At 36.2% G+C, this 20,659-nt stretch overlaps 1 long non-coding RNA gene across 2 annotated transcripts; it reads right to left on the bottom strand.

The window, feature by feature from the left end:
• Positions 1-10,295: 10,295 nt before the first annotated feature.
• LOC128292660 (uncharacterized) lies at positions 10,296-19,110 on the bottom strand. Of its 2 annotated transcripts, none has more exons than XR_008282621.1 (3): positions 19,015-19,110; positions 18,458-18,544; positions 10,296-10,490 (listed from the first exon to the last, which is right to left on the bottom strand). It is a non-coding gene; the product is annotated as an uncharacterized LOC128292660 (long non-coding RNA). The 2 variants fall into 2 exon arrangements; XR_008282622.1 differs by lacking the exon at positions 10,296-10,490 and adding an exon at positions 17,824-17,844.
• Positions 19,111-20,659: the final 1,549 nt, after the last annotated feature.

Below are 20,659 nucleotides of genomic sequence, written 5' to 3'. Positions count from 1 at the left end.
TAATTTTAAAAAACATAAATCAACTCATATAATTTTTTATTCTTTTGCTCAGCCTTAAAATGTTGTATCAAAAAGAGAAAAGCCCTGGAAACTGGAAGAAAAGAGGCTCAAAGATAAAAAGGACTCCCAAAACACAGCAATCATACTCGAATACACCCCAACACCCAACAAGAGAACTCCCGAATATATCTCAGAACTCAGAAAATAAACATCAAAATGACCTTAAAGTAGAAAAAAAGACACCAAGCTTAATAGAAACAACAGACTCAACAATCAGAGATAAATACTGAGAAAACCATTGTAGCAAAGAGTCAAAACCATCCCGTACATCAAGATATTGCCTTTACGCTTCACTGTCAAAAGCCTCTCTGTAACAGCCCGCTCGGCGGAGGCTTAATATCAAGATACTGTTTAGCGTATTAGTTGGTAAAGTCAATGGTAGAATTGAGTAAGTAAAGTATTTGTTTTGGCTTAGTGGTGAACTCTGTGGGATTCGCCATTTCGAGAACACAAAGTTTTGGCGAACTCTAGGGTTTTGTGGACTCTTCTGCTAAGTATCCGCCCACTCTAGATGTCTTGAGCCAACTCATTAAGATTGTAGTTCTGATAGATTTGTTTCTGTATTTAGTGCTTGATGACTTAGATAGTCATGTTGGGGTTTAGTTGAGACCTAGATCGAATTGAACTAGAACACTGTAGACGATTAGATTTAAAACTTATTAAGTGCGTTTAATCACGTGAATCAATGGTGTTAGTGGGATTATGTGAGCCTCTTGCTAAATTCTGTATCATGGATATTGTGGATAGGGTGGCGTGTAGAAATGTTTTGTGTGAATTCTTATAATGAAATGCAGTTTTTGTTAAACTCTTGAAGAAATTGCAGGGATGGTAGTTCCACAAAGAACAAGAAAGAAAACGAAGTTGTGATAGCTAGAATGGGCAACAATACACTAAATGAATCTGCTAATCAAAAGTTGGCTGATCAACAGTTAAAGGAAGTGGATGGGCTGAATTAGAATGGTGGCATTATGGAATAAAACTTATATCGACTCCAAGTGTAGAGCCGAAAATAGTAGCATGCATAACAATGACCAACTATATAAGAGATCAGAAAAGAGGAAACTGTGACATGGGAGATGGTTTATTGCATGGTGTGAATGCTCATGAGAATAGGTATGAAAAGTGGTTAGTCTCCCAAATAGGACAAGTGGGGCTAACAGTGGTGTACAGCTTGGAGATACTTTTGGAGATTTGATGAATGACGCTCTATCAATGGTTAAATCCAAGAATTTTAAATTAATATAAGAATTTGTTATGGTGAATAACTCCATGGAAGTTCCGATTGAGTTAGGGAAGGATAACTCTAAACAGAAGGAGAATGCACGCATGGAATCAAAAAGAAAAGAAAGAGAATAATCACCTGAAATGGAAGTTCTACGGTGAGGCGGATGAATTGGTGCATCGAAAAGAAAGTAAGAAACAAGCCAAAATAACCGGGATTAGTTAAAAAAGAAAAAAGAAAAACATTCTTGTGCAAGTATTGTGATGTAAAAGATTGGTATATAATTATCATTGAAGGCCTTGGAGTTAATCCATGAAGACTGGGCTTGTGAAAGAGCCTTGGTGGAAGGTTCAATTTGAACGTGTGGTTTCAATTTTTTGTTATCGAATTTGTTTCATTTTTTTTGAAGGGAAAAACGACCCAAAGGTCAACCTCATCTTATTGCATCTTGAATAATCATTTTAAATGCCTATGTTGGGGTGATTTTAAGAGAGCTGTCTGTTTGGGAGTGCTCATTTTGGTGAGAAGACATGGATTGTGTTGGCTGATGTTGCCTCTACACTATGTTGGCTGGTGTTTTATGTCGACAGTTTCTGTGTTTTGGTTCTGTCCTAGATGTGTTTTTATTCTAATTGTAGTCTCTTTCTTCTTTGGGGTGTAAACGAACTATTTCTGAAAGATTTGTGCCTTCTATTTTCTAATAAAATATGTTTTATTGCTAAGAAAAAAGAAGTAATGTGTAACTACTCTTGTAGTTAATCTGTTTCTTTTATTTCAAATTACAATGTAAAGTCACTCTGTGTTGTTGGTGTTGTTATTATTATTTAGTTTAATTTGATTAGTATTTTCATTAAAGTTGTATTAGGGATATGTTATAAGAATGATTAGAGTTTATTTTTATTATTAAAGTTAATTTGATTTTATTGATAATTAGAAGTGGAAATTACGTCAAACTAGTCTTTTTCATTCTTTAGAATTCAATAAGAAGTATTTGAAGCCTAGTTTTTCTTTCTTTGGCTGACCATTCCAATTGTTACAAGCTTACAAATCATTACCGTCCATAGCTGTCGCAACCAAATTAGCTTTGTAATCAATTACGAAATTAGCCACCACGATTCCCTCAACTTGCTACTGCCAAACTCAATTTGCCATGTTGTCCAAAGGGCACCGATTTGCTTCTCCAATCATTGAACCAACTCGCCTTGCACCGATTGCCTTAACTGCCAAAGCATTACCGCTACCACATGTTCTTCATTGAAGCTTTGTTGCTTCGATTAGGTACTATTGCAACTTGTTGTAATCTCCTTGTGGCAACCAAATTGGATAATTTTTCATTGCCAATCTGTCGAACCGATAGTCTCAAGTATTAGCAACCAAAATCCTTCAAATCTTTGCCATCTATTTGCTACTGTCGTTGTGCTCTATTTAGCTGCTGCTTTGCTCCAAGTAATTGTTGCCGCAAGTTTGTCCAAAGTATCCCCTTCCCCTTCAAGATCTTGTCCTTCTTTGCTCATTGTCGTGTAACGAGAATAGAGCAAAGATCTCAAAGAGGACCAATTTTGTCTGGTCTCGCCGAATCATGACTTATTTGAAGCTCTTCTTCTTCGAGGTAGCATTGTTCCAATCCTCTATAACTTCATAGATATAGGAATTGTTGCTCCTATCTGCTCCACTATAACTCTAGAGAGACTAGCCTTGTTGCTTTTATTCTGCTCTATCGCAACTGCTCCACTGCAACCTCAGGGAGATACGATTCGCGTATTTTTATCCTGCTCTATTACAACTTTAGAGAGATAAGGATTATGGCTTCGATCTGCCTACTGCAACTTTAGGGAGACAAGATCTATAATTTTTAGCCTGTTACCTTATTGCTTAGGGGGTTAAGGCTCACCGCCCTCGATCTGCTCCACTACTACTTAGGGAGACAAGATCCACAATTTTCAGCCTGTTACCCTACTGTTTAGGGGGTTAAGGCTCACCGTCTTCGATCTGCTCCACTACTGCTTAGGGAGACAAGATCTACAATCTTCAGTCTGCTTCCTTGCTACCTCAAGAAGATAAGACTTCAATCTTCAACTTGTTCTCTCGCTACCTTAGAGAGATAAGGCTGGTGGCTAAAATCTACTCCCCTACTACCTTAGGAAGATAAGACTTCAATCTTCAACCTGCTCTCTTGCTACCTCAAAGAAATAAAGCTGGTGGCTAAAATCTGCTCCCCTACTACCTCAGGAAGATAAGATTCACCATCTTCGATCTGCTCCATTATTACTTTGGGAGATAAGATCTTCAATCCTTAGTCTGCTTCCTTGCTACCTCGAGAAGATAAGACTTTAATCTTTAACCTGCTCTTTTGCTACCTCAGAGAGATAAGGCTGTGAATTTGACGATGTTGCTACACCGTCCTCTAGAGACATGATATGTAGAATCGGTTTCATGTATCCATGCTTATGCCAAATAATTAGGATGCTATGATCAAAATGAATCAAATGCTCCTAACTAGATGTATTATGAATGATATATGAATGCAGAAATGAAAATGGTCTTTTTTAAAAGGCTTAAGGCATTATTGCTCATTGTTCATTAGGGCCTTATCTTTGACGTATTACGCTGCCATCTTGTTCAGTCGGTATTCTTGACAGAAAACCCAAAGAAACAATCACATTCTGCTCAGCAAGCTTGCACCGTTGTAATTTCAGAGTCCCTTCCATTGTACCTTCTAGGACATAAAGTTTGTACCTCCCACTGCTACTTCGGGGGAATAACATTTGGTTTCTTCCATCCATCCTGCTGCAACTCAGAGGTATAAGATTTGTATCATCTTCAATCCATTTGATCTATTACACCATTCTCTAGGTGTAATGACCAGATGTATATGCATGATATTTGCATGAATGTAGAGTATCATTTTTCTTTTCTCGAGAATGATCCCCTTTTACACTTGGGTTTTCATTGCTCGTTATTTGTCGAAGTTGTATCACCGACGAAATGTTTTGTCTTTTTGTTCAACCAAAAAAAGTCCAAAGAGATAATCATCTTTCTCTAATATTTTCAACCCTTAGGCTTGGTGAGTTCTAAACAATAGTCCTGTTTCAGGTTCTTGTATTATTTAGAAGCTTCCAAAGTATTATGCATAACTTCTTTTGTGTGAATATTATAAGTCAAAAAATCGTAATTTCAACAAAAAATGCTCGAAAGAGATTACCATAATGCACAAGATGGAATTTTATTGAGATCAAAACTTAGAGTGAATAAATTAAACAGGATAGCAAATCTGCTAAGGTACAAAATAAGATGAGAAAAAGGTGCCCCAGATATCGTAGCACGAGCTTCACTATTCCAACTTCTTCAAAGGCCATTTCAAGCTAAATATGTGTTTAGGAGATCCCCGCGTATTTTGTTGATGCTCCAAGATGTACTGTTCTTCCCTCTTATTAATTTGGGAGGACAAGGCTACCACATGCCCTATATTCAAAATTTGAGCTGCCCATTTTTGGGTTTTTAACTCAAAAACCCCTTTGGTCTCAAAGTGCCCTTTGCGGGTTTTCACCTTGGCCTCTCCATTTTTTTTAGGGAAGGTCACAAAGCGCCCTCTGTGGGTTTTCAATTTGGCCTCTTTCCCTCTTTAAGTGTAGTACTTCTTGATGGAATTCGATTTCACAGGATTGGGCAGGTTTTTCCCATCCATTTCAGCTAGAATTAATGCTCCTCCGGAGAAAGCTTTCTTCACCACGTAAGGCCCCTCCCAATTGGGCATCCATTTTCCTCTAAAATCCTTCTGTATAGGAAGGATCTTTTTCAGAACCAGATCTCCCTCATGAAACTCTCTTGGGCGAACCTTTTTGTTATAAGCTCGCATCATTCAATTTTGGTACATCTGACCATGACAGATAGCTCTTAGCCTTTTTTCTTCAATCAAGTTCAATTGATCGTATCGAGATTGGATCCACTCTACTTCATCTAACTTTAGCTCCAACAACACTCGAAGGGACGGGATATCGACTTCGATTGGCTAAATCGCTTCCATTCCATAGACCAAAGAGAAAGGCGTTGCCCCAGTTGAGGTTCTAATTGATGTTCAATAAGCAAAGAGGGCAAATTGTAACTTCTCATGCCAATCTTTGTAGGTCTCAGTCATCTTCCCCACAATTTTCTTAATATTTTTATTGGCCGCTTCCACTCCCCCATTCATTTTCGGGCGGTATGGTGACGATTTGTGGTGTTTGATCTTGAATTAACTGCAGACTTCCGCTATCGTACTATTATTCAAGTTTAATGCATTGTCAGATATGATCCTCTTTGGCATTCCATATCGACATATGATCTCTTTTTTCAGGAATTTGCTCACTGTCGACTTTGTAACATTGGTATATGAAGCGTCTTCTACCCATTTGGTGAAGTAGTCGATAACCACAAAGATGAACCGATGCCCATTGGAAGCTTTCGATGATATTGGTCCAATCACATCCATACCCCACATAGAGAAAAGCCATGGGGAAGTCATGACATGTAGCGGTGAAGGAGGCACATGAATTTTGTCTCCATAGATTTGGCATTTATGAGATCTCTTGGCGTAATTGACACAGTCCCCTTCCATAGTGGACCAATAATACCCGAATCTCATAATTTTCCTGGCCATTGTAAAGCCATTAGCGTGTGTCCCACAGACGCCCTCATGGACTTCTTCCAAGATTTTCTTAGCCTCTACAGCGTCTACGTATCTTAATAGCACTTGATCCTTTCTTCTTTTGTATAGGATCTCCCCATCCAAGACATAGTCAATGGCCAATCTTCTTAGCGTCCTTTTGTCATTCTCGCTTGCCTGGCCCAGGTACTCACGATTCCTCATGTATTGCAATATATCGTGATACCAAGGGTGATCATCTTTTTCTTCATCTTCTTCAATATTTTAACAGTGAGCCAGAGTTTCATAAATGCTCATCCGGATGGGTTTGACATCTTCTTGTTTGTTCACCTTTATCATAGAAGCTAATGTGGCCAAAGCATCGGCCATCTGATTTTCGTCCCATGGAAGGTAGCAGAAGGTAATGTCATCGAACTCTTTAACCAATTCAAGGACCAGTTTTTGATAATCGATCAACTTGGGGTCTGTGGTCTCCCATTCTCCCTTGAGTTGTTAAATCACCAACGCAGAATCTCCATAACCTTTAGCACTTTAATCTTGCGTTCTATGGCTGCACGGATACCCATGATGCACGCTTCATATTCTGCCATGTTATTTGTACAATCAAAATCCAATTTACTAGTAAATGGATAATGATTTCCATTTGGAGATACCAAAACTGCCCGATTCCATTACCCACAGCATTTGATGCTCCATCGAAGTTTAGTTTCCAGGGAAGTTCTTCCAGAGCACCTTCTTCAGTGGTCGCAACACACATCAGGTCTTCATTCGAGAAATCGAAGTTCAAGGGCTCGTAATCTTCCAAAGTTCTACTGGCCAGAAAATCTGCTATTGCACTCCCTTTTACTGCTTTTTGGTTCACATAGACTATGTCGAATTCAGAGACCAGAATTTACCATCAGGCCATCCTTCCATTCAAAGCTGTTGACTCCATCATGTACTTTAAAGGGACCAGTTTTGAGATAAGCCAAGTAGTGTGATACAACATATACTGCCTCAATCTTCGGGTTGTCCAAACCAGGGCACAACACAACTTTTCTATCGGCGGATATCTTGTCTCACATTCAGTGAAATTTTTACTAAGATAGTAAATAGCTTTTTCTTTCCTTCCTGACTCATCATGCTGACCAAGTACGCATCCCATGGAATTCTCAAAACAGTATCAATGGCTTATCGGTGTAGACACTCAATTTTGCCCGGGCCCAGAAATAAGTCCAAAAACAAAGATTTCAGTCCAGAATTACAAATATAATTTGGCCCGATCAGAATGACCCATTACTTGAAAAGATTTAAGGTCCATCTACAAGTTTGACTCATATGGAAATATAATCTTCAATGATATGCAATCTTAGATGTGATATGCAATCTTAGATATGATACAATCTTAGATATGATTGCAATCTTTGATATGATACAATCTTAGATATGATTGCAATCTTAGATATGATACAATCTTAGATATGATTGTAATCTTAGATATGATATACAATCTTAAAAGATATTATTTTGTAATCTTGGAGATTTAATTTGTAGATATCCTTTAATCTTAACCGTTGATGTAATTGATCTGTACCGTTAGATTTGGGGAGGCTCAACTATAAATAGAGGCCTCTCCCCTCATTGTAAAACAACTTGACTACACTTGAGTTTTGGGAAGCAATAAGAATTCTTGAGAGCATTCACTCAAATTTCTCTCCCTCTTGCGTTCTTATTTTCTACGGTTTGTTCTTATTTATTCTTTGTTCATCTTCATTTTCAACCTTTTTTTATTTAATCCCTATCTCCTTGATTTTTTTAATTCTCTTTTATATTTTATTTTTTAATAATTTTAATATTATATCAAATTATTTTTTATTAAATTCTATATTATTCATTGTTTTAAAAAAATATATTTCATTTAATTGAAAAAAGTTTTTTCTTAAATAAGGCAATGTTTGGTGTTTAGAAATTCGGAAAATAGTGCCCTAACACGCTGGGTTGCGATTTTTTTCGTTTGACTAAATAACCAAATATCCTTTTTAATAAATTTTCTAAATCATGAGATAATTTTAGTTACGAGGATTTAAAACATCGTGTCCTAACATGCTGGATGTGATGTTTGTATACTTTCGGAACAAAGGAATCTCAAGTTTCAACTTTAAATTATTCAAGTTTTAAAATCTTTTCAAATTTTCGACATTAGGAAATAAATAATCAATTCAGTACCAATTTTGGGTGTTACGAGGGTGCTAATCCTTCCTTGTGCATAACCAACTCCCGAACCTGTTTTCTTGAATTTTGTAGACCAAAATGTTTTATAAAGGTGATCCAATCACACCTAAAAAGGTTGGTGGCGACTCCCATTTTCACTTTTCAAAAAGTCGAACCCCGTTTTTCAAACATCCCGTTAAAAAATAGTTTCGACAGCTTGGCGACTCCACTGGGGACCTATAAGAGAGTCAAGCCGAAAATTGATTATTTTCTGTCTTAATGTCGGAAATTTGGAAAATTTTTAAAATACGTCATTTTTTACATGTGTTTGTTGCATATGTTTGTTATTGTTTACGCACACATTGCATTTGCATGACCGTTGTGGTCACACCCTTAAGTGGGAGTGAGAAGCTATGCTTTCGTGAGGTTTTCACCTCCGCATGGGCTAGTGGATTGCTTCCGGGATACATCCATACCTATGTCTTCGTGAGATTTTCATCTCCGCATGGCCATAGGGAAATGTGTCCCCCTGAACCGAACTTGGTCCATATGAGCCTATAATTGGTGAGGATCGAGGAATCTGCTGGTTTAGGTACCCTTGCTTTAGAACCGAACTACATATAGTGAACTTTAAGTGCTTGCCCCAGGTAGTATGATGATGACCTTTAGTGCCTACCTTTATAAGTTCTTATTTATTATATTTTTTTATATATGTGACACTGACTTGTTTTTCTTATTTTGCTATCATTGCATGTCATTTATCATTAAAAGGTGTCGATTCAAGGTTCGATTTTTGAGTTAGAAAGTTTTGTAATGGGGAACGAATATCATAATAAAGTGGAGGACAACTCTTTCGTTTGTGCTTGGTCAGAGAAAACCCAGATAGAAAAAGGAAATAGTGTCATCGAAGGATACACATCAGAATTATGGGACTACACTCTCATTAGTATGATGCAAAAGAACCTCCAAGAGTTAAAGGAAATATGGGATTAATGGAGTAACGAAGCCAAGCAGTTGTTCTACAACAGTTATGGGGAATTGCAGTATTTGCTTGACATGAAGATAGATGAACAATTCAAGGTGAGCGTGGGGAGTACTGATGGACACTTCTACCATTTCAGATGAAGATAGTCACCTCGTTGATGGTAAGGGTTTAAGACCTAAAAAATTGAATTAGATGGAAAGAATTTTGCTTATGATGGTAGAAAGGCTCACTTACTATAGGACCAAACAACAAGCTAGAATTTACTGTGGTACTTTAGCATGTTGTACTTATCAGAAATAATGGAAATGCAAGCCCTGATGATCGGGACAACCCAAATGAGCATGAAAGAAAGAGGTTAAAGAAGATCGTATTGTTTAAAGACTTTTAAAGTTGAGATTAGCTATGCTGCGAAGATACCCATGCAAGCAATTCAAAATGTTCTGTGGGGACAGAAATTTGAAGACTCTCAATGTAACACCCCCACGCCCGAAACCGTCACCGGAGTAAAGCTTGAGGTGTTACTAAACTTATCTTACCTTTTAAACAACTCTAAACCACTTATTTTAATTTTTGGAATAAACTATTTTTCTGAGTCATGGTTGCTTAAAAATTCATTTCTCGAGTTTAAAAACTCAAAATTTAGATCTGTAAATTTTTCCTGAAACTAGACTCATATATCTATCTACTGATTTTTTTCTAGAATTTTTGACTTGGCCAATTAGTACAGTTTATTAGTTAAAGTTTCCCCTGTTTCAAAACTCAACTACACTGACCTCTTCTTACTACGAGCCATGTTTCTTCCTGTAAACAATTCATATGACTAAGCTGTTTGTTTCTCTTAAAACTAGATTCAACAAGGATTCTAACCATATAAATTACACCTTCTAATTAGTTTTGTACAATTTATGGTGAATTTCCAAAGTTGAAACAGGGATCCAAAATCCCTCGACCTGTTTCACTAAAACTCAGATATCTCATAAAATATAATACCTTTACCTGTTTTGCTTATTCCATAAGAAAATATACATAATAAGCTTTAATTTCATATATTATTCATCTTCAAAATATTTTTCTACAATTTTAGTGATTTTAAAATTTACATCATTTCATTACTTGAATCTGTTTTTAGGTTACTTTCACATTTTCATAATTTTCATGTGATAATCATCAATCAATCATACATATTAATAAATATGTATATCATCGGCTATTTTATTAGCTAATCACTAGCAAGTATTTACACATCATTCATTGTTCATATTATACCAAAAGTAGCTAAGTTTCTATACATGCCATACCCAAAACAAAACGTCTAGTTATACCGAGTTATTTCTTTGATAGTGTGATCGGCCTCCGACGCTTCCTTCGATCCCCGAGTGACTAGATAAGTACTATAAGAAGAAGAAAATAAAGAGATTAAGCACTAGGCTTAGTAAGCTTACAAGCAAATAAATCACAACATTCAACATAATGGATAATTATGCATAATATCATCTAACATCATAAATTTCTTTACTTCTCAATTTCTATCTTCTTCTTTATTCCTTACCTTCTTTCTTACCCGACCTTTCCTTTTCATAAGTATAATCTACTTTTCCTTTGCTGTTAATTCACTGTAATTTAACTCGTATCCTCGACCCGTTGAACCACTCGGAATACTAAGGATACTAGGGTCGCTCTCTGTCTATCAATATCTCGCCAATGCCATGTCTTTGACATGGACTTACATGAATTATTCCTGTCTCCAATGCCATATATAATATGGACTTACATGGCTCAATCCTGTCTCCAAAGCCATATTTCTAATATGGACTTACATGGCTCATTTCATTACGTCTGTCAACCCTAATATCCTAACATTCCTAGGGTTCAACCGGGGCTTTCTAACACTTTTCCTCTGTCACTCCACCTTAAATTCGACTTTACATATTTTCATAACATAAGTATATAAATGCTGGAAATTGACAATAATAATGTAAAATAAAAGAATATTGCATTTATTTACTGTAACTTACCTTGATACAAAATGTGACTAAACTTTACAATTTAGTCCTTTACTTTTCTTTTCCCGATCTACTCCCAATTTCGTTCTTCTTGATCTATAATAGAAAATTTAACTTATTTAATATTCACATTTATTAAAACAGTCCTTGACCCAAACTTTTGCAAAATTATATTTTTACCCCTAAACTTTCACATATTTGCACTTTTTCCCCAAGGCTCGTAAATTAAACTTCATCCTATTTTCTTATGTTTTATGACATGCTGATCATTTTTCCCTTCTATGGCAATATCAAAATCACACTCTAACATATACTTATGACTATTGGTATTTTTTTCCAATTTAAGCCCTTTTACTCGTTTTCACTTAAAACCGAGTAGCATAAGTTGTTTAACATAATTTAAAACCTCATATTCTATCATAAAATACCAAAATACACAAATTTCAGCCATGGGTATTTTTCCAAATATGAACTCTAGGCTGAATTATTTCTAGAATAAGCTTAATCAAGTTAACGGGACTCCAAAAACGTAAAGATCATTAAAAACAGGGCTTGGAATCACTTACTATGAAGCTTGAAAGTTGAAGAAACCCCAGCTATGGAGGAGAGCAAAAATCGGCAGAAACTAATTGAGAAGATGACCATTTTTGTGTTATTTTTCCCTATTTAATTCATTTAATATCCAAATGACCAAATTACCCCTCCTTACTAAACTTTCAAAAATTCCTTCCATGTCCTAATTTTTTTCCATGAACTTAAAATTGGTCAAATTGTTATTTAAACCCTCCTAATTAATATTCCAAAGTAATTTCATACTAAAAACTTCTAGAATGCAAGTTTTGTAAATTATTCAATTTAGTCCCTAACCTCAACTTAAGCACTTTATGCATGGAATTTCATCATGAAATTTTCACACAATCATGCAATCATACCATGAACCTTAAAATAATAATAAAATAAATTTTTCTACTTCGAATTTGTGGTTGCGCAACCACTATTCCGTTTAGGCCCTATTTTGGGATGTTACATTTCTCCCCCCTTTTAGGGATTTTCGTCCCGAAAATCTACCTGTGAAGAGATTTGGGTACTGTTTTCGCATATCCTCTTCGGGTTCCCATGTAGCCTCATCTACCCCGTGTCTATTCCATAGTACTTTCACAAGTGCAATACTTTTATTCCTTAATTGCTTTACCTCTCGAGCTAGAATCTTTATCGGTTCTTCACCGTAAGTCATGTCTGACTGAATCTCAACCTCTGTCTGAGAAATCACATGTGACGGATCTGAACGATAACAACGTAGCATAGACACATGAAATACATTATGAATCTTCTCTAACTCAATCGGCAAAGCTAACCGATATGCTAATGGTCCGACTCTCTCAATTACTTCAAACGGTCCAATAAAACGTGGACTTAGTTTGCCTTTCTTGCCAAATCTGAGAACTTTCTTCCACGGGGATACTTTCAAAAAAACTTTGTCACCAACTTGATATTCGATCTCTTTTCTTTTTAAATCTGCATACGACTTCTGCCTGTCTGAAGCTACTTTTAAACAATTTCTGATAACTTTCACTTTTTCTTCTGTTTCTTTAACTAGATCAACCCCGTAAATCTAGCTTTCTTTAAGCTCTGTCCAATATAAAGGTGTACGGCATTTACGTCCATACAAAGCTTCATAAGGTGTCATCTTCAAACTTGACTGGTAACTATTATTATAGGCAAACTCTACCAATGGTAAGTATTTTTCCCAACTACCTTTAAATTCTAATACACAACATCTAAGCATATCTTCAAGTACCTGAATAACTCTCTCTGACTGACCGTCGGTTTGAGGATGGAAAGTCAGACTAAAACTCAACTTTGTGCCCAAAGCCTCTTGTAATTTCTTCCAAAACCGTGAAGTAAATCTTGGATCTCGTCGAAATGATCGATAATGGTACCCCATGTAGCCTGACTATCTCTGAAATATACAACTCCGCCAACTTGTCAAGTGAATAATCCATACGAACTGGGATAAAATGAGCCGACTTCGTTAACTTATCAATCACAACCCATACTGCATCTTTCTTTCTCGGTGTAAACGGTAATCCTGTCACAAAATCCATAGTAACTCGATCCCATTTTCATTTCGGAACTAGCACAGGCTGCAATAATCCTGAGGGTACCTGATGTTCGGCCTTTACCTGTTGACAAATCAAGCATCTTGAAACAAACTCTGAAATATCTCTTTTCATTCCTACCCACCAATACAATTTTTTCAAATCATTATACATTTTTGTACTGCCTGGATGAATAGATAAAGGATTGCTATGTGCTTCTTGTAAAATCTTCCGAATAAGGTCATCATTCTTTGGTACACATATTTTTCTCTAAACATCAAACAACCATCAGAACCAATCCAGAAATCTGATTCTATGCCTGACTCACATTGAGCTCTTTTAGCTTGTAACTCATTATCATCTTTCTGAGCTTCACAAATCTCTTCAAGAAATACCGGTTTAGCTCTCAATTCAGCTAAAATAGAACCATCATCTGACATGGCTAAATTGGTATTCAAAGTTTGCAATGTAAATAAAAGTTTCCTACTTAAAGCATCAGCAACTACATTTGCCTTACCTGGGTGATAATCAATCACTAACTCATTATCTTTAAGCAATTCCAACCATCTTCTTTGCCTCAAATTCAAATCTTTTTGAGTCATCAAGTATTTCAAGCTTTTATGATCGGTAAATATCCGGCACCTTTCACCATACAAATAATGTCTCCAAATCTTCAATGCAAATACAATAGTAGCTAGCTCTAAATCATGTGTCGGATAATTTTTCTCATGTGGCTTCAATTGTCTAGAGGCATAAGCAATTACCTTTCCTTCCTGCATGAGTACACAACCGAGCCCATTCAAGGATGCATCATGTAAATCACAAATTCTTTACTCGGTCCTATTTGTACTAAGATAGGAGCTTCATCAACAATGCCTTTAACTTGTCAAAACTTTGTTGGCACTTCTCAGTCCATTCAAACTTAACATCCTTCCGTAGCAGTCTCGTCAACGAGGTAGCTATCATGGAAAATCCCTCCACAAATCGTCTATAATATCCGGCAAGACCAAGAAAACTTCTAACTTCTGATACATTTCTAGGAGGTTTCCAATCAACAATGGCTAAAATCTTGCTCGTATCAACCTTAATACCTTCACCTGAGACAATATGTCCAAGAAAACCAACTTGTCGTAACCAGAACTCACTTTTGCTGAACTTGGCATACAACTGATTATCTCTTAGAATTTGTAAAATTGTTCTCAAATGCTCTACATGCTCAGTCTCATCATGAGAATAAATCAAAATATCATCAATGAACACAACTACAAACTTATCTAAATACGATCTGAAAATTCGATTCATTAAGTTCATGAAAATGGCAGGAGCATTAGTCAAGCCAAATGGCATCACAAGGAACTCATAATGACCATACCTAGTCTGAAAAGCAGTCTTCAGGACATCTGACTCTTTAACTCGCAACTGATAGTATCCGGATCTCAAATCTATCTTGGAAAACACAGTAGCTCCCTTCAATTGATCAAACAAATCATCAATTCTAGGAAATGGATACTTGTTCTTTACTGTTACCTTCTTAAGTTGCCGATAATCTATGCATAATCTCATCGATCCGTCTTTCTTTTTCACAAATAGCACTGGTGCACCCCATAGTGAACTCTTGGGTCTTACCAAGCCTTTATCTGTTAATTCCTGCAACTAAGCTTTCAATTCTTTCAATTCCAACGAGCCATTCTATAAGGAGCAATAGCAATGGGCGTGGTACCGGAATCAACTCAATACCAAACTCAACTTCTCTAACAGAGGCAAACACGGTAGTTCTTAGGAAACACATCGGAAACTCACATACCATAGGCATCGATTCAATTTTCAATTTCGGATCTTTAGTGTTTAACACAAAAGTAAGATAAGCTTCATACCCTTTTCTCAAACATTTACGGCGGACATAATGAAATTATGGAAATAAACTATCGACTCTTCCGAATTAACCCAAGAATTTCACCATTTTCACACTTCAACTCAATGAATTTCTTTCCACAATTCACTATCACATCATGTGTAGTCAACCAATCCATACCAAGAATTACATCATACTTATCAAATGGCAATAGCATGAGATCAGCCGAAAAACAGTAGCCTCTAATCATTAAAGGACAATTTCTACATACTTTATCTACTAATACATGCTTGCCTAATGGATTCGATACTTTAATCACAAATTCAGAGATTCTATAGGCATACTTATACTAGGCATCAATTTCATACAAACATAAGAATGAGTCGAACCCGGATCAATCAGAGCAATGACATTAATATCATGTAGAGAAAATGTACCGTAATCACATCGGGGAGGATGCCTCTTGGCGTGCACGAATAGCATAAGTCCTTGCAGGGCTCTAACATCCGGTCTCACAAACCGAATCTCTAAAGGTACCTCTCACATTTGCTCCTACTCCGGTTGCCTCGGTAATCGCCTCTAGTAGGAGCATTTCCGGATCTAGCACTCTGTGTTACTTCTCGGCTAGCCACTTCTGGACATTCTCGTACAAAATGATCTGGAGCACCACATTTATAGCAAACATTTTCTTTTGCCCGACAAGGACCATAATGAAGTCTACCACACCGTGGACACCACGATCTACCTCGTCTCGACATTACCTACACTCGTAGTCGAGGTGGTCCGAGCCTTCGGATCCTTAACTCTGCTACCTCTATTCTGACTAGATTGTCCTGCCGAAAAGCTAGATCTGGTAGAAAACTCTTTGGGCCTCTTGGATGTAGCCTGAAATGATCTACTCATCTGTCTCTTCTTTGTATCTTGTGTCTCTATCTCAACTTTGCCTTTTCTTTTTAACAGCTCCTCTGCCTTACAGGCTCTCTCAACTAAAATAACGAACTCTTTTATTTCTAGACACCCACTGACAGTCGGATATCATCATTTAACCCATCCTCAAACCTTTTACACATGATAGCCTTTGTGGACACACATTCTCGAGCATATTTTCTAAGCCTGACAAATTCGCGCTCATAATCGGTCACTGTCATAGTACCTTGTTTCAATTCCAAGAATTCCTTTCTCTTCTGGTCAATAAACCTCTGACTGATGTACTTTTTACGAAATTCCTCCTGAAAGAAATCCCAAGTGACCCTCTCCTTTGGTACAACCTGATACAAGTGTCTTCCACCAAGAGTAGGTGAGTCTCTAAGAAGTGATACTACACATTTCATACATTCCTCGGGTGTACAAGATAATTCGTCAAAGACTCTGATTGTATTTTCTAACCAAAATTCTGCTCTTTCTACATCATCATCTTTTGTTGCTCGAAACTCTTCTGCCCCTTGTTTCCTGATTCTATCAACTGGTGGCTTTTCTCTTACCACTGTACCTGTAACTGGGGAAGCTTGAGCTACATAGGTAGCCCGAGAATCATGAGGGGTGGAGGTCTAGCTGCCGGATTAAATGCGAACGAACTCGGCAAACAAATCATTCAAAGCTCGGAAGAGAGCTTCTCGAGTCACTCCTCCCTGATCAACTATTACTGGCCTATTCTCAGATGGCGCTGCCCCTTCTGTAGGAGCAGGCGCATTACTTTCTACATCATCATCACCAGCTCGTCCGGGATCTATTACTATAAAACAAAATATTTAAAAATCGCCAGGAGTTGTCACACTATCAAAATACAAGTATGGCATGTATAGCTAGACTTTTTCTCACACTAACTATTCCGAGAACCGACTAAACCTGCTCTGATACCAATAATGTAACACCCCCACACCCGAAACCGTCACCGGAGTAAAGCTTGAGGTGTTACTAAACTTATCTTACCTTTTAAACAACTCTAAACCACTTATTTTAATTTTTGGAATAAACTATTTTTCTGCGTCATGGTTGCTTAAAAATTCATTTCTCGAGTTTCAAAACTCAAAATTTAGATCCGTAAATTTTTCCTGAAACTAGACTCATATATCAATCTACTAATTTTTTTCTAGAATTTTTGAATTGGCCAATTAGTACAGTTTATTAGTTAAAGTTTCCCCTGTTTCAAAACTCAACTACACTGACCTCTTCTTACTACGAGCCATGTTTCTTCCTATAAACAATTTATATGACTAAGCTGTTTGTTTCTCTCAAAACTAGATTCAACAAGGATTCTAACCATATAAATTACACCTTCTAATTAGTTTTGTACAATTTATGGTGAATTTCCAAAGTTGAAACAGGGGATCCAGAAATCGCTCTGACCCTGTTTCACTAAAACTCAGATATCTCATAAAATATAATACCTTTACATGTTTTGCTTATTCCATAAGAAAATATACATAATAAGATTTAATTTAATATATTATTCATCTTCAAAATATTTTTCTACAATTTTTAGTGATTTTTAAAATTTATGTCATTTACATTACTTGAATCTGCTTTTAGGTTACTTTCACATTTTTCATAATTTTCATGTGATAATCATCAATCAATCATACATATTAATAAATATGTATATCATCGGCTATTTTATTAGCTAATCACTAGCAAGTATTTACACATCATTCATTGTTCATATTATACCAAAAGTAGCTAAGTTTCTATACATGCCATACCCAAAACAAAACGCCTAGTTATACCGAGTTATTTCTTTGATAGTGTGATCGGCCTCCGACGCTTCCTTCGATCCCGAGTGACTAGATAAGTACTATAAGAAGAAGAAAATAAAGAGATTAAGCACTAGGCTTAGTAAGCTTACAAGCAAATAAATCACAACATTCAACATAATGGATAATTATGCATAATATCATCTAACATCATAAATTTCTTTACTTCTCAATTTCTATCTTCTTCTTTATTCCCTTACCTTCTTTCTTACGACCTTTCCTTTTCATAAGTATAATCTACTTTTCCTTTGCTGTTAATTCACTGTAATTTAACTCAGATCGACCGGTTGAACCACTCGGAATACTAAGGATACTAGGGTCGCTCTGTCTATCAATATCCCGCCAATGCCATGTCTTTACATGGACTTACATGAATTATTCCTGTCTCCAATGCCATATATAATATGGACTTACATGGCTCAATCTGTCTCCAAAGCCATATTTCTAATATGGACTTACATGGCTCATTTCGTTCGTCTCACAACCCTAATATCCTAACATTCCTAGGGTTCAACCGGCTTTCTAACACTTTTCCTCTGTCTACTCCACCTTAAATTCGACTTTACATATTTTCATAACATAAGTATATAAATGCTGAAATTGACAATAATAATGTAAAATAAAAGAATATTGCATTTATTTCTCAGAACTTACCTTGATACAAAATGTGACTAAACTTTACAATTTAGTCCTTTACTTTTTCTTTTCCCCGATCTACTCCCGAATTTCGTTCTTCTTGATCTATAATAGAAAATTTAACTTATTTAATATTCACATTTATTAAAACAGTCCTTGACCCAAACTTTTGCAAAATTATATTTTTACCCCTAAACTTTCACATATTTGCACTTTTTCCCCAAGGCTCGTAAATTAAACTTCATCCTATTTTCTTATGTTTTATGACATGCTGATCATTTTTCCCTTCTATGGCAATATCAAAATCACACTCTAACATATACTTATGACTATTGGTATTTTTTTCCAATTTAAGCCCTTTTACTCGTTTTCACTTAAAACCGAGTAGCATAAGTTGTTTAACATAATTTGAAACCTCATATTCTATCATAAAATACCAAAATACACAAATTTCAGCCATGGGTATTTTTCCAAATATGAACTCTAGGCTGAATTATTTCTAGAATAAGCTTAATCAAGTTAACGGGACTCCAAAAACGTAAAGATCATTAAAAACAGGGCTTGGAATCACTTACTATGAAGCTTGAAAGTTGAAGAAACCCCAGCTATGGAGGAGAGCAAAAATCGGCAGAAACTAATTGAGAAGATGACCATTTTTGTGTTATTTTTCCCTATTTAATTCATTTAATATCCAAATGACCAAATTACCCCTCCTTACTAAACTTTCAAAAATTCCTTCCATGTCTTAATTTTTGTCCATGAACTTAAAATTGGTCAAATTGTTATTTAAACCCTCCTAATTAATATTCCAAAGTAATTTCATACTAAAAACTTCTAGAATGCAAGTTTTGTAAATTATTCAATTTAGTCCCTAACCTCAACTTAAGCACTTTATGCATGGAATTTCATCACGAAATTTTCACACAATCATGAAATCATACCATGAACCTTAAAATAATAATAAAATAAATTTTTCTACTTCAAATTTGTGGTTTCGCAACCACTATTCCGTTTAGGCCCTATTTTGGGATGTTACACTCAAGAAGCACTGAGGATGTTTGATATAATTTTAAAGCAGTATGCTGCGGAGCTGGAATGCCTACTTGTTCGCCAATCTTTCTTTCAAGGTAATCAGAGCAACTTCACAGACATTGGAGGATATGTCTTTGGCTGTAAAGCTTACTTCATAGGTGAAGCCGTAATTCAAATTCAAAAGATAGCTGATCATTTACAGATACTGGTAGAAAGGGCAAGCACGTTGAGCACTAATATGAGCTACAGTCAGATCGTGGTCGAAAGTTAGCTTTGTTATTAGATAGGGTTAAGACTCTGGGCCTACGAGCGAAAGCGTATTTGTAATCTGTTTTATGAAAAGATTTTTGTTCCTTAAATAACGTTTTCTAAAATAAAACTGAATCGAGATCGATACCTTTTTGCATTCATGCATTTGTATTACATTACATCAAAGAAAAGAAGGTGTTGATTCAAAATTCGATTCCTAAATAGAATAGTTTGTCATAAGGAAACAAATTTCTTGATAAATTAGATTATAGTGCGGTCGTCTGAATATAGTCCAAGTAAACACGACGAGAGAAAGCTGGTAGTCCACGGAGGAATACATGATGTAATTGCTAGAGATTCAAGCCAACAAAGGTTATCCAAGAGCATGACGAGAGAAAGCCGAAAGTCCACGAAGAAATACATGACTTGATTTAATTGCCAACGAAGATTATCCAAGAGCCGGCACTTTTTGATGAATATCATGAAGAAAAGCGAGCAAGAGATCGAGGCTCAGATTAAGCAGCAAGGAGCTAGCAAAGACATCTTTTGGAGAATTTACAGGATTCGACCATGAAGAAAAAATCAGTGTTTACTTGGACTATGAACGGAAAGAACGCATATGTAATCTATTTTCATGTAAAGAAATCTGTTTTCTAGAAAAGTTATTCTAATAGAATTGAATTCAAGATCAACATCTCCTTTTCTTTTGCATTCATGCATTTGCATTGCATCACATCAAATGCATTTAAATCTATTAAAAGATCCTAATTAGTTAAAGTTATTAAAAAGAGAAAGAAAAAGAGAGAGAGAGAAAAAAGGGTCACGGTTGAGTGAAAAAGAAGTTGAAGGGAATTAACAATGTTCCCTTACATATCCTCGACTTTTGTGTCAGGAGGGATAGCTTACCCGGAGAAGGGGGTGTTTGGAAATGAAAATCAT

The sequence above is a fragment of the Gossypium arboreum genome, chromosome 5 (assembly GCF_025698485.1).
Source record: "Gossypium arboreum isolate Shixiya-1 chromosome 5, ASM2569848v2, whole genome shotgun sequence".
Taxonomy (NCBI): domain Eukaryota; kingdom Viridiplantae; phylum Streptophyta; class Magnoliopsida; order Malvales; family Malvaceae; genus Gossypium; species Gossypium arboreum.
This window is presented reverse-complemented; position numbering and strand designations above follow the sequence as displayed.